The sequence below is a fragment of the Capsicum annuum genome, chromosome 1 (genome assembly GCF_002878395.1).
Source record: "Capsicum annuum cultivar UCD-10X-F1 chromosome 1, UCD10Xv1.1, whole genome shotgun sequence".
In the NCBI taxonomy this organism is placed as follows: Eukaryota; Viridiplantae; Streptophyta; class Magnoliopsida; order Solanales; family Solanaceae; genus Capsicum; species Capsicum annuum.
In genome coordinates, this window is record NC_061111.1 from 237,568,217 (window position 1) to 237,583,530 (window position 15,314).

Below are 15,314 nucleotides of genomic sequence, written 5' to 3' on the forward strand. Positions count from 1 at the left end.
CAACTACGAGGAATGGAAAAACGATCAAAATACATAGAAATGTAAAAAAATCATAAATACAGGTCATTACAACATCCACCACTAAACTCTATTTCTTCCTTGAACTAAAAGACAAGAAATATTTGAATTGGTAAAAAGATAAGGGTAACTACTACGCATATCCGACTCGATTCTCAAATAGCCTCCTCTACAAGATAGTGTATCCAATAAACCTTAACCACAAGAATATCTCTAGAATGCAACTGTCTAATATCTTTGGCTAAGATGGAGGCTGGCTCCTCAACAAAGGTCAAATTCTTATCCAACTGAATCAAATTCCAAGGAAGCACATAAGACTCATCCGGAATATTGCATCGGAGCATAGATAGATGAAAAACATGATGAACAACTGAAATATCTTGAGGTAAGGCCAATTCATAAGCAACTTCCCCAACTATCCAAAGAATCTCAAAAAGTCCAATATACTTGGGGCTAAGCTTGCCCCTCTTCCCAAACCTCATTACGCCTTTTATGGAAGACACACGAAGGAAAACTTGATCACCAATTCCAAACTTCAAGGCATGAAGGCTACATTCCTAACTCTTATGCCTACCCTGAGCTACCCAAAGCCTAACTTGAATCACTTGAACCCTGTCCAAAGACTTACGAAGCAAGTCGGTACCATAGAGTCTAACCTCTAATGTCTTAAACCAACTAATAAGAGATTGACAATGCCTCAAAAGGGCGATCTCAATACTTGAATAATAGCTATTATTATAAGCAAACTTTGCCAAAGTCAAATGTTGCTCCCACTAATCTTCAAAGTCCATAAAATATGTACGAAATATATCCTCTATAACCAAAATAGTCTGCTCCAACTAACCATCATTTTAGGGGTGGAAAGTAGTGCTAAGGTTAACCCAAGTACCCAACTCCTCCTTAAAAGTCCGCCAGAAGTTAAAAGTGAACTAAACGTCTATCTAATATAATAGACACGAGTATCCCATGAAAAAGAATTATCTCATGAACATAGTTACGAGCCAATGTCTCAGCACTGAAGGAAATTTGAATAAGTACAAAATGGGTTGATTTGGTTAATCAACCCATAATGACCCAAATACTGTCAAAATTATATGAAGTACGAGGAAACCCAATCACAAAGTTCATAGTGATCTGCTCCCACTTTCACTCAGGAATAGGAAACCTTTAAAGTAAACCACCTGGTATCTAATACTCGACCTTTAACTACTGACAACACAAGCAACGGGCTACAAAATGGGTCACATCCTTCTCATACCACCTTACAAGTAAAGTTGCTTCAAATCATAATACATACTGGCCACTTCTATATGGATAAAATATCTGGAACAATTTACTTCTTACAAAATCAATCTCACCCAATCTCTAACTCTCGACACTGTGATGCTCTGAGACTACCCCCGAGAGATGTAGTCATACGATGCTCAGGACTATAAGTAGTGCCAAAGCTAACCCATGATACACACTCATCACTAAATAAGAAATACTTAGAGTGGACAGAAGTATAAATCTTAACTTATAAGCTGAATTATACTTGAAATATCAATCTCAATAGAAACAAGATGAACCAAACCACAACTAAAGATCTGAATGCCCAAATGAAATAAAAACTGACAAGTTCTTACAAGCCTCTACTAAAATGAAGAGTTAATAGGACAAACCCTAGTTGACTTAAAAAAAACATATGATCTAAAATTCAACTTATTAAATGAACATCTAAAGTGACCATAATCTTGGCCCTCAAAGCATGAGGACTCACCAACCGAAAGGATGTAAGAAATGGTGATCTTGATTATTCATAGCTAAGAACGAAGACCAAAACCTACATTATGAAATAATGTAGCAACACATACATATATGTGGTTAGTATTTCTGGAATATATTAAGTATGCGGGGTTGAATGCATTAAGTAAAATTGAAGCTTAACATACTCATTAAATATGCATGCCAAGTGTAAATAGACTCACCTTGATTATGAATAAAATTGAAAGCTGAAATCTTATAAAGCTTAAATCATAAAACAACATCTGAATAAGGTTGTGAGTTATTACACCTAGTTTCTAAAATCTTATTTTTTTTATGGGAGATTCTTATAACCGACATAAACTATGTGAGCTAGCATGGAGTCTAATGTCTTACCCACATTGAGGAAAGTTGTTCTACCCTTGCCATCAGAATAGAACCTTAACTTAGAGTGATCACTAAACTTATCCCTTAGGGCAAGGAGACACTCACTGGTGAGGTCTCTTAAACCTATAGTGACAAGTAGTTTCTGGGAAATAGGTTGAGCTAAACCCATATTTCCATCTTGGTTATAAATACTACTCCTACAATATATACTTATGCTCATACTTATGAAATTCACCTTAAAGTAGCATATGGGTTATAAAACTGAAAATCAACTATGCTTCTTTTACTTAAATCATACTCATAAAAGAACTTGTGAATTTTATGTCTTATCTAAGATTATAAGATCAAAACTGAAACTTTAATTATGTTGTAATGCTTTGTAACTTGAACTTCTTGTAAACTGAGTACATAATGCTCAAATTGTAATCATTTACCATCTCATGAAAACTTTATGTCAAAATACCAAACTCAATCCAAAAAATTACTTTCATGGATTAAACATAAGTAAAAATGAAATCTTGTGCTAAATAGAGCTTAACTTATGAGAAACTATCATAATCTTAAAGCATAAGAAAAGTGGGTATGAACCCTAGTAAACTAATTTCGTGAAATTCAATTTAAAATCAAACTTTTGGGCACAAAGATGGAAGAATAACCTTGTTCAAATCCCATATACCTGAACTTGATGAATTTTCTTGAGAGGAGCTTGAATTAAAACTTGAAAGCTTGAATTTTGGTGGAAAATTCCCCTTTTTATATTCTTGAGAGTTATTGGAGAAGGTGAATCATGTGTAACAATTTATAAGGGTGGAGAAATAGGTTTGTGAATCACGTGTAACAATTTGTGAGGGTGGAGAAATGGGTTTAGTATGATTGGGAATCATTAAAGAGGTAGAAGACCAAAAATCCCCCAAAAATTTTTAAGAAACACCAAAATCTAGCATTTCCACGCCCTTGGGCAAGGCACACCCTCATCGCGCCACACTAAGGGTATGGCATGCCTTTACCGTGCCAGGCTACTAGTTTTATCATAAGGATTTTCATACCTCCGTGGCATGCCCTAAACGTGGACCCTTACTATTTTGGGGACTCCAATATCTCAAAATGCATTTCAAAAATTGCAAAACACTTTCTAGTAGTCCCGTTAACATTTTTTTTTTTATCATTATTCAACTCAGAATTCATAATAATATGCTAGGAATCTATAAAAATAAAATCATAGAAATCTTGGGGTCTAATATTATCTCTCTCTTGGGACCATTCGTCCTCGAATAAAGGTTGGAATGGGGCAAAACTTATATCATGGGTTAGTTAGGCTGAGATATAAAGCTTATCTTACTCTAAAACTGAAATCATTCACCTCAAACATGAACCTACGATTGAAATGACTTATTAGACATAAACTTCATAGGGTAAGAGTAAGGATATTGGTGAATAAAATAGATTAGAGGGATCCTAACCTTAAATTAACTCTATTTTAGAAGCAAATAAATGAGGATATTGGATCATCATGTCTGCTTCTACTTCCCAAGTCACTCCCTAAACTGATTGATTTCTCCAAAGAACTTTCACTGAAGCAACTTCTTTATTCCTTAACCTTTAAACTTATTGATCAAGAATTTCAACTGGGATCTCCTCATAGGATAAACTATCTTTCACTCCAATGTATTTCATGGGGACTACTAAGTACAGGTCCCTAATGCACTTCTTTAGCATTGGCACATGGAAAACTGGATGGATGACTAATTCTTGTAAAAGAGCCAATTCATAAGAAATATGTATGACACACTTTAGGATTTTATAAGGACCAATATACCGGGGAGTAAGCTTTCATTTTTTTCCAAACCTCATCACTTCTTTCATGGATGACACCTTTAAAAATGCCAATCACCTACCTCGAACTTTAGTTTCCTCCATCTTACATTTGCATATAACTTCTGATGACTTTGAGTGGTTTTCAACCTCTTACGAATTAACTGAACCTTCTCCATAGCTTTGAGAATAGATTCTGAACCAACTAAAGCCGCTTCATCAACTTTGAACCAACCTATAGGTGATCTGAACCTACACCCATATAATACTTTAAATGGAGCCATTTGAATACTAGCATGGTAACTATTGTTATAGGCAAACTAAATTAAGGGTAGATGGTCATCCCAATTTTCTATGAAGTCAATCACACATGCTCTTAGCATGTCTTCAAAAGTTTGAATGGTACGTTTTTCCAGAACATCTGTCTGAATGGAAAGCGGTACTAAGATTTACTTTTGTACTAAGGCCTTTCTAAAATGATTGCCAAAAATGCAAAGTGAACTGAGTACCTTGGCCTGAAATAATGGGCAAGGGAATCCCATATCGCCGTAGTAATTCGCATACATATAACCTAGCATAATTTTTTGTTGTATCTGAGGTGTTAATAGGTAAGAAATAGGCTTACTTGGTCATTCGATCCATGATGACCCAAATTGAATCATGCTGACATTTAGTTTAAGGAAGTTCCCTAATGAAATCCATATTAATGACCTCCAACTTTTAAGTAGGGATACCAATATCCTAAAGCGCACTGCCTGACCTTTGATGCTCAACCTTCAATTGTTGATAATTGGGACAACTAGCCATATACTCTGCTATGTCCTTATTCATACCATTCCACCAATAAACTTTTTGCAGGTTACGGTATATCTTGGTAGCACCAGCATGAATTGATTACTTAGAACTGTGGGCTTTCACTAATATCCTTTCTCTCAAACCATCAATTCGTAGAACACATAAGCAACCCTAATTGTGAAGGATACTATCTCGCTCTAGGAGAAAACCTCAACCTCTTACTGCCGAAGTGCATCCATTATCTGGCTGGGCATTGGATCATTACACAGTTTCTCTTTCACTTTTGCCACTAAGAACGTCTCTAACCTATTCTTAACTACTACACCACCATCACCTACGTCAAGCAAACATACTTCCAACCGAGCTAATCTATGCACCTCCTTTTCCAAATCATTCTTCTTTTTTTCCATATTGACCGTACTACCTATAGACAACCTACTCAATACGTCATTTGCTATATTTACTTTACCTAGATGGTAGAGCATATTCATGTCATAATCTTTTAAAAACTCCAACCATCTTCTGTAGTGAAGATTTAACCCCTGCATAAATACATATTGAAGATTTTTATGATCGATGAAAATATCAACATGCACACCTTACAAATAGTGCCTCCAAATTTTGTAGGCAAAAATAATAATTATTAACTCTAAATTATGAGTCAAATAATTCTTCTTATGGTCTTTAGGTTGTTTGGAAACATAAGCTATTATTTTCCTATTTTGCACCAAAACACCATCTAAAACAAATCTACAAACATAACAGTACACCATAAATCCATCGAACCCATTTAGCAAAGGTAGTACTGGTGCTAAAGTCAATCGATTGTTAAACTTTTGAAAGATCTTCTTGTATTTATCTGAACATATAAACTTTACTTTCGTTTGTGTCAACTTGGTCAATAGTGCATCTATTGAGGAAAAACCCTCAACAAATCTTCTATAGTAATCAGCTAAGCCAGAAAGCTCCTAATATTAGATGGAGTAATGGGCCTACGCTTGTGCCTCACTGCATCTATTTTTGAAGGGTCTATATGAATGCCTACATCCGAAATAACATGTCCCAAAAAGGTAACTGACTCCCAAAAAACTCATACTTACTAAACTTTGCATATAACTTTTGATATTTGAGGGTCTACAACACAATTCTCAAATGGGTTGCATGCTTCTCTTCACTCTAATAATAGACAAGTATGTCATCTATGAAGACAATGACAAACATGACCTAGTACTATTTGAATACCCTATTCATGAGATCCCTAAAGTATACATGAGCATTTGCTAGCCCAAAATACATAACCATAAACTCAAAATGACCATACCGTATCCTAAAAGCAGTCTTTAGAATGTCATTTATCTAATATTCAATTGATGATATCCCAACCTAAGATCAATTTTTAAAAACTAACGGGCACCCTAAAGTTGGTTAAATAAGTCATAAATTCTGGGGATGGGATACTTTTTCTTGATAGTAACCTTTGTTTAACTGTTGGTAATATATACACATTCTGAGAGTACAATTATTTTTGTGCATGAATAAGATTAGAGCACTCCATAAATAAAAAATAGGTCTGATGAACTCCTTATGTAAGAGGTCCTTAAGTTGCTTCGTCGATTTTTTAAGCTCAGACAGAGCCATTTAGTAGGGAGGAATGGAGATGGGTTAGGTATTTAGAAGAAGATCAATCCTGAACTCTATTTCTGTATTGGGAGGTATCTTAGGTAGATCCTCTAGGAAGACTTTAGGAAACTCAATGACTACTCGAGATGACTAAATAGTTGGGGTTTCAAACTTAGTGTCATTAACTCGAACTAAGTGGTAGATACACCTTCTTGATATTAACTTTCTGGCTTTAAGATAGGAGATGAACTAACCCTGGGAGATACTGAACTACCCTCCCGCTCGAGGATGGCTCACTAGGGAACAATAACTTCACCACTCGAGTGTGACAGTTAATTGATGCCTAGTATGAATTGAGCAAATTCATACCAAAAATGACATCAAAATCTATCATCTTTAACTTTATTAAATTTTCTTAAGTGACTCTATGGAGGACTGTAAAAGGGCACTTATAGTACACCCATCTCATGTTAACTGACTCACCAACTAGAGTGGAAATTCAGAAAGGTTCAGAAAGACTTTTGGGACTTACACCAAAGTTCATAGTTACGAGTGGGGTCATAAAAGATAGGGTTGACTCCAAATCTAATAACACACAAACATCAAGTGGAAAGACACGAAGCATACCAGTGAGATCTCTTGCTCTTAATAGAACGGAATTGCATAAAATAAATCTAAAACTAACCACCATTGGTATTGAAGGGTGCGCCCAGCTATATGGCTGGGAAGAATGACTGGACTAATAAGGTGGTGGACTAAGCCTGAGGGAGAGCATCTCCACTTCCTTGCTTAGCAAAAGGGCATTCCTTAATCCTATGGCCTATCTTACCATAACCATAACAACTATCTCTACCCATCAAGCACTTACCTGGATGACTTTTACCACACTTTTTGCAGGCAGGAAAATACATCCCCTAGAAATACTACCTTGATATCTAAAAGTTGGTGCCCTACTCTACTGCTTTTGCTTAGTTTTTGGTATAGGGGTACTAGCATTGGCTAGGGAAAGTGCAGACACTGATGAACAACTCTAAAACTAAAAATGATTTCCCCTTCCTAGCTTTTTTTCGTTATACTTAAACTATCCTATCCTAGCCCTCTTATTTTCCCTCTCCCTTTCCTTTAGTTTCTCATCTTCAATCTACTGAGCATGTGCCATCAATCAAGCAATATCCATATCTCTAATCAATATGGCAGTTCTACACTTCTTGACTACCTAGTCAGACACTCTTGAGATAAACTTACTTATATGAGCTCTGGAATTTGGCAACTTTGGGGCATAATTAGCCAGCTGAGTGAACTTGAGGCAATATTCCTTCACCAAAATAAAGACCTGCCCCAGATTCATGAAATCATCCACCTTAGAGTTCATTATCTCACAAGGAAAGAATCTACTTAGAAAAGCCATTTAAAATGCATCCCAACTTGTAGAAGCTGCATTCTCTCCTCTACTTTTCTTCTCTATAGTAACCCAATCATAACCAACATATTTCAATAAATAAAAAGCCAATTCCATACTTTTCTCTCCTGTAACATGCATAATATGAGTAATTTTCTTCACCTCGTCAATGAAAAATTATGGATCCTTATTCACCTTCGACCTAAAGAACTCAAGTGGATTCATTCTCCTAAAATCCCAAACTCGGGCTGCAGCTAAGTTCCATTCTGCTGAAGTGGTACAATTGTTGGCTGATTACCTTAAGCATTTGCATTCACATCCTGAGCTAACACTTGAAAAGTAGCCCAAAACTCAATGTAAGAGACATTCTTATTTAAAAGACCTATAAGTGGTGTTGGGGCTGGCTGGTTCCCATTTCTATGGGCATAAGCTCCGCGAGAAGACATTCTCTGTCATGTGAAAGTACGAATTAGAGCAGATAGACATAACTTCAAAGCATGATAATTATCATAAAAGAAGGGATGGTTCCTAATACGTTTTATAACCTCTCACTCATAAGTATGGTGCGCTTCACACCCATGCTCAAGACTCTACACAACGCGACTTGTCAGACTCTCTAGGACTTTATAAACCTTAGGCTTTGATACTAAGTCTGTAAGCCCCGATACTACTCCCTAGGTGTCACACGATGCTCAGGACTACAAGTAGCCCAAAAGCTAACCCTTGGTACGCACTCAGCATTGAATACAAAATACTTAGAGTGGACATAAGTATAAATCTTAACTTATAACATATCGTACTTAAAATATAAATCTTAATAAAGTATGATGAACCAAACCATAACTAAAGGTTTGAATGCCTAAATGAAATAAACAACTGACAAATTCTGACAAGCGTCTACTAAACTAAAAAGTCACTAGGACAAACCCCATCCAACCTGAAAGAAAACATATGATCTAAACTTCAAATTGTTAAATGAACATCTAAAGTAAAATCTTATACCTTAAAGCAATAGGACTCACCAACTAACAAGATATAGGAAATGGTGATCGCGGCTAATCGTAATACTGATAACAAACACCAGAAACTATATTACAAAATAATGTAGCAACACAGACATATAAGTGGTAGTACTTCTGGAATGCATTGAGTATATAGGGTGGATGCAATAAGTAAAACTAAAGCTGAATATGCTCATAAAACATGCATGCTAAGTGTAAATAGGCTCACCTTGATCACTAATAAAACTTAAAGCTAAAATCTTGTAAAGAATAAATCATAAACAACATTTGAATAAGGCTGTGAGTTATTACACCTAATTTTTAAAATCTTATTTACCTTTTTCATGGGAGATTCTAATAACCGACATAAATCATGTGAGCTAGTATGGAGTCCAACGTATTACCCATATTGAGAAGAGTTGTTCTACCCTTGCCATTAGAATAGAACCTTAACTTAGAGTGATCACTAAACTTAGCCCCTTGGAGTGAAGAGACACTCGCTGGCCCTGCCTCTTAAACCTACGGTGGTATGTAGTTTCTGGAAAATAGGATGCGGTAAATCCACATTCCCCTCTCGGTGCCAAATACTACTCCTAATATATATACTTATACTCATACTTATGAAATTCACCTTAAAGTAGTAAATGAGTTATAAAACTGAAAATCAACTATGCTTGTTTTGCTTAAATCATACTTATAAAGGAACTTGTGATTTTGTCTTATTTGAGATCATAAGATCAAAACTTAAACTTCAATCATACGCTAATGCTTTGTGACTTGAACTTCTTGAAAAGTGAGTACATAATGCTCAAATTGTAATCATTTACAATCTCATGAAAACATTATGTCAAAATACCAAACTCAATGCATAAAACATAAGTAAACATGAAATCTTTTGCTAAATAAGTCTTTAATCATAAGAAAGCATCATAATCTTATAGAACACAAAAAGTGGGTATGAACCCTAGTAAACCAATTTTTTAAAATTCAATTCAAAATCAAAATTTTGGGCACAAGGATGGAAGAATATCCTTGTTCAAACCCCACATACCTAAACTTGATAAATTTTCTTGAGAGGAGCTTGAATTGCAACTTAAAAGCTTGAATTTTGGAGAAAAATTTCCCTTATTATATTCTTGAGAGTTTTTAGAAGAGGTGAATTGTATGTAATAATTTGTGAGGGTGGGGAAACGGGTTTGATATGGTTGGGGAATCATTTAAGAGGTAAAATACCAAAAGACCTCAAAACGTTGTAAGAAAATTAAAAAATTTAGCATTTCTTAACCCTTAGGCGTGGCACGCTCTTATTGCGCGACACAAAGGGCGTGGTACACCCTTATCATGGAAGACAACCGGCGTAGCACACCTTTATTGCACCAGGCCACTAGTTTTTGTGTAAGAGTGTGTCATGCCTTTGTGGCATGCCCTATACGTAAACCCATCCTATCTTGGGGTCCCAAAATAGCTTGAAACGTGTTCTAAAATTTTGAAACACTTTCTAATGGTCCCATTAACATTCCTTATCATTATTTAACTCAGAAATCACAATAAAATGCGAGTGCTATAAAAATCAAATCATAGAAATCTTGGGGGTCTAACAGGAACACAAACTAAGCCACCAATCCTCAGCACACCATTAGAATCAAGAGATATTTTCTAAGCCTTGCTACTCAACACCTTATCTTGAATTACCCTCAAACCACTATCATCAAACTGGTGAGCTTGAATTTGTTCCAACAATGAATATCTAGCATCGACAAAGGCTAAAATACGCTCGGGTGTCGAAATATCAAACTTAACCATCTAGTTAGCTAAAGTCTGAACCTCCAAGGTTAAAGGCCACTTCTGGGTCAAGAGATGAGATAAACTCCCCATACTAGTTGATTTCCAACTTAAGGTATCTGGAACCATATTAGCCTTGCCTAGATGGTAAAAAATAGTCAGTTATAATCCTTAAGAAACTCAAGCCAACGTGCTTCCTTATATGAAGATCTTGTTGTCTGAAGAGTACTGAAGGCTATGATGATTTGAGAAAAACTTACAAGGAACTCCATAGAAGTAATGGTGCCACAACTTCAACACAAAAGCTACGACTGCCAACTCCAAATCATAGGTAAGGCAAATTCTTTCATGAAGCTTTAAATAATGAGAGGCATACACAATTACTTTACCCTCCTACATCAACACTGCACCTAAACCAACACCAGAAGTATGGTAAAACATGGTAAAAACCATACCCTCAGTGGGAAGAGTCATGATAGGAGCTAAAGTCAACAACTTTTAAGCTTTTGGAAGCTCTTCTCATACACATCTAACCACTGAAGAATCACTTTTGTCTGAGTATACTACATCAAAGGAGCCATAATAAACAAGAAAACCTTTATAAAACGTGGATAATAACCTGCCAAACTAGCAAACTTCAAATCTCAATAGAAGAAGTAGGTATAGCCCAATCATAAATCCCCGTTATCTTGGCTGGATCAACTATAATACCATTCTTTTCCACCACATGACCCAAAAAAGAGATAAAATCCAACCAAAACTCACTCATCACATAACCTCTGAAGTAAAATCCTCTAATACTTCACATGGTTGGCCTTACTCTTAGAATAAACCAAGATGTAATCTATAAATACAATCATAAAAGAGTTGAGATACGATCAAAACAACTAATTTATAAACTCCTTAAACATTGCTGGGATATTGTTCAATCCAAATGACATGACCAAGAATACATAATGTCTATATCAAATTTGAAAATCCGTTTTTAGGACATTCAAAGCTCTAATCTTTAATTAGTGATACCTTGATCTCAAGTCAATCTTGGAGAACACCGAATCTCCGTGAAGTTGGTCAAAGATATCATTAATATGAGAAAGGGAATACTTGTTGTTTCTTCATAAAAAAGACAGACACACCACAAAGAGATACACTAGGTCTAATGAACCCATTACTTAACAAATCTTGCAACTGCTCTTTCAACTCAACTGGAGCCATCTTGTAGGAAGGAATGAAAATAGGTTTGGTGCCCGATTCTACATCAAAAGCAAAATCAATATCCCGATCCAGAGGCATACCAGACAAATACATAGAGAACACATCCATAAACTTGTAACAACTCAAATAGAATCTACAGGAGGTGGTAAGGCAATCCTAGTATCATGATATGAGCTAAATAAGACAAACACCCTTTCTCTATCATGCGACAAACACATAGAAAAGATATAACATCTTTTGAACCTAAATCAAGCATAACCTTCCAAGCGAACCTTGGTACACCTAGCGTAGCTAGGGTCATGATCTTGGCATGATAGTCCAAAATATAATGATAAGGAGCTAACCGATACATACCCAAGATAACACCAAAATTAACCATATCTAGGACAATTGAGTTTACCCAAGTCTCACAGTCTATAAAGGTAACAATAGAAGATAGGTACACCTGATCAACCACTAAAGAATCTCCTATAAAGGCAGAAATATGAAAAGGCATAGCAAGGGGCTGACACACAACTCCAAAACTAGAAGCAAAATATATAGCCACATAGGAGAACGTAGACCTAGGGTCAAATAACATGAGAGTAAATCTATGGCAAAATAAAATAATACCTATAATAACAACATCAAAGGCTTCTGCCATGGATCTAGCAAGTTTGGCATAACATTAACCACGTCTTCTCCCAAATTAAGTAACCCCGCAATCATCACCAATTACCACCATAAGCACCTCTATCTCAAGCACTACTAGCACCATTCAAACCATTATATGAACCACCTCTGACTACAGATATATGAGTAGGTTGCAGTTGAAGCTGAGAACTCCATTAGAAAAGACCTAATCTCTGTTAAGGGCAATCCCTCATGTAATGACCAATCTCATGACATATAAAATATTTCCTGCTACTAACATCATGATTAGAGGGCCAAGAAAACTAGAACGACGATGATGTCCTAATGTTTGGCTTCCCAAAGTCGCTCAACCTGAAGGTCTACCACCTAATCCCTACAAAATAGCATGAATCGACCTACCATAATAACCATAAGAACCTCTACAAGAGAAATATCTACCTTGGAAGGCATGTCTATTAAGCTTACCATGACGATGCACCTTCTTGGGGCTTCTTTGAGTATCTTGGATAATAGGTTCGATTATTTTAGCATGCTTAATAATACTTCAAAAAAGCCCTTAAAACTACTATCTAAGCTATAGCCAATAGAGAAGTACTATCTAACCCCTTCACAAACTTCTGAATCCTCTTAGACTCAATCGAGATGCTAGCAACTGAGTACCTAGGTAAAGTTGAAAATTAGACTCATATTCAACAATAGTCATAGAGCCCTGCTCCAAGTGATCAAACTCATCATGCATCTAATCTCTCAAACTATATGGTACAAATATCTCTGAGAAGGCCTTGAAAAACTAAGTCCAGGTCATAGTAAGTATACCCAAAGGTCGACAACTAACATACGACCACCACTAATTGCTAACCACATCCGTCAACTGATAGGTAGTATAAGCAACTCCATAAGACTTGAGGGATCTAAGATTATGTAAATTCTCATAGAAATCAACCAGAAACATATGGGCATCCTCACTAGTAGTGTTGACACCTAATTTTTATCCTCTATGACTAAGTTTAATTTTGAGTTTCTTTGGTTTTAAATAGAATTAAAAATATTTATGTAACGCCCTGCATTTGTACCCCGAATGCTACACGGTGTTTACGACCCCGAAGGACCACAAGCTAACCCATGACTGATATCTACTGTGAGCACTAAATAATGATACTATAATAAATGCAAAAAATAGGTTGAAATACCATAAGGTCCAAAATCTAAAATATTGATAAAGAATATCAACTGTAATAATAATCTAAAAAACTAAATACTGTCTTAAAGTCTAGTCTAAAAAGCCTCTAACTAAACTATTTAAAAGTAGAGTTGATGGGATAAGCCCCCAACTAACTTAAACTACTGAAATATTGAAGCTATTAAAAATACTGAAATAAAGACATATGCTCGATAGATGAGGATTCACTACTAAATTTGATACTACTGGCTGAATCTGTCTATGCACGGTTGGGAACATGAGCATCCAAATCTATAATATAAAACATCATAGTGCAAATCTATATACTGGTATGCTAGATGATGTAAGGCTGAATGCAAGGGTTCATATGCATGAAAAGTAACTTACTGAATGATGTAAAGTAACTGAATATGAGAGTACATGGATAACTAAACTGCTATAAATACTGAGTATGCAATACTATGTATATACGTGACTACTGTATCTGAGATTTTATTAGAGCTTAATACTGAGTTCTAGTAACTAAGTAACTCATATCTGAGATTTACTGATAACTGAGTTACTAATACTGATTGACTGTGTCTGACAATCCTGATTCTACAGAACTAAAATGAGTTCTATTCTGAGTCTGAAATTAAAACTGTGGGAGGTAATTATCTAACCGATATACCCCAAATAAGATAATTAGGGTCAACCTATAACCCCAGTTAGAAAGGTATTAGTACCGTGCCACGGGTAAAGACAAGTTAAAGAGTTACCCTTATCTAGCAGGTACTCTAATAAGAATGGTGGAAACCTTAACTGGCAGGTTATTATACCTCATCAACCCTCAACTGGCAGGTTAATGTCTCAACCTATGCTGGTTACGTAGTTCTGGAATGCAAGGACTGCTTCTAAGGATCACACCATTAACTAGCAGGTAAGTCCCAGTCCTTGGGTTCACTCGGTGCTGAATCCTACTCCCAACTAAATGACACAAATTATTATACTTAGTTGAACTAGACTGATACTGAGTTTCACTATGTTCTATAACTAACTGAGTTCACTGAGTTCACTGAGTTTTGCTAACCTACTGGTTACTACTGATCATGACATTTACTGAGACTATTTTGTAACTATTGTAGCTTAAGGTAAACAACTAGATTTTTGGATATTGAATACTCCCAGGACTCGATATCATGAAAAGTAAAACATAGCATGATCTTGAAAAGCATAACAATGTCCACTTGTTCATAATTTATTCATAGTGACATTTTATCAAACACTTGTAGGGCATAAGCTTGTATATGATTATGACCACATAATGATATGTCATGATTCCACTATTTACTTCACATAGACATTTTTGAATACACTTGAGGGCATGAACTATTTCGCATGATAAAAGTCAACATATACCATCATGGATACAATATTCAATTACAAATTCAATGGTTTAGCATGCAATTCATATATTCATCATTTAAACTATTTTAATATTATGGAAACTTATAGTTAATCTTGAATTTAAATCCAATTACTACCATGAACATGAATACAGTAAATCTTGAAGCATGAAATTTATAAATATTCAATCTTGTATTTCTAAAAGTGATTCTTGGGCTCTATGGGTGAAAGGAACCTGTAGATGAACACCTAACATACCTGGGAATATAATTGTTGAAGGTTCTTGAAGGAATTCTTGAGTTTGTTCTTGATTTCTTGAAGCTAGGGTTTATCCCCTTTAGGA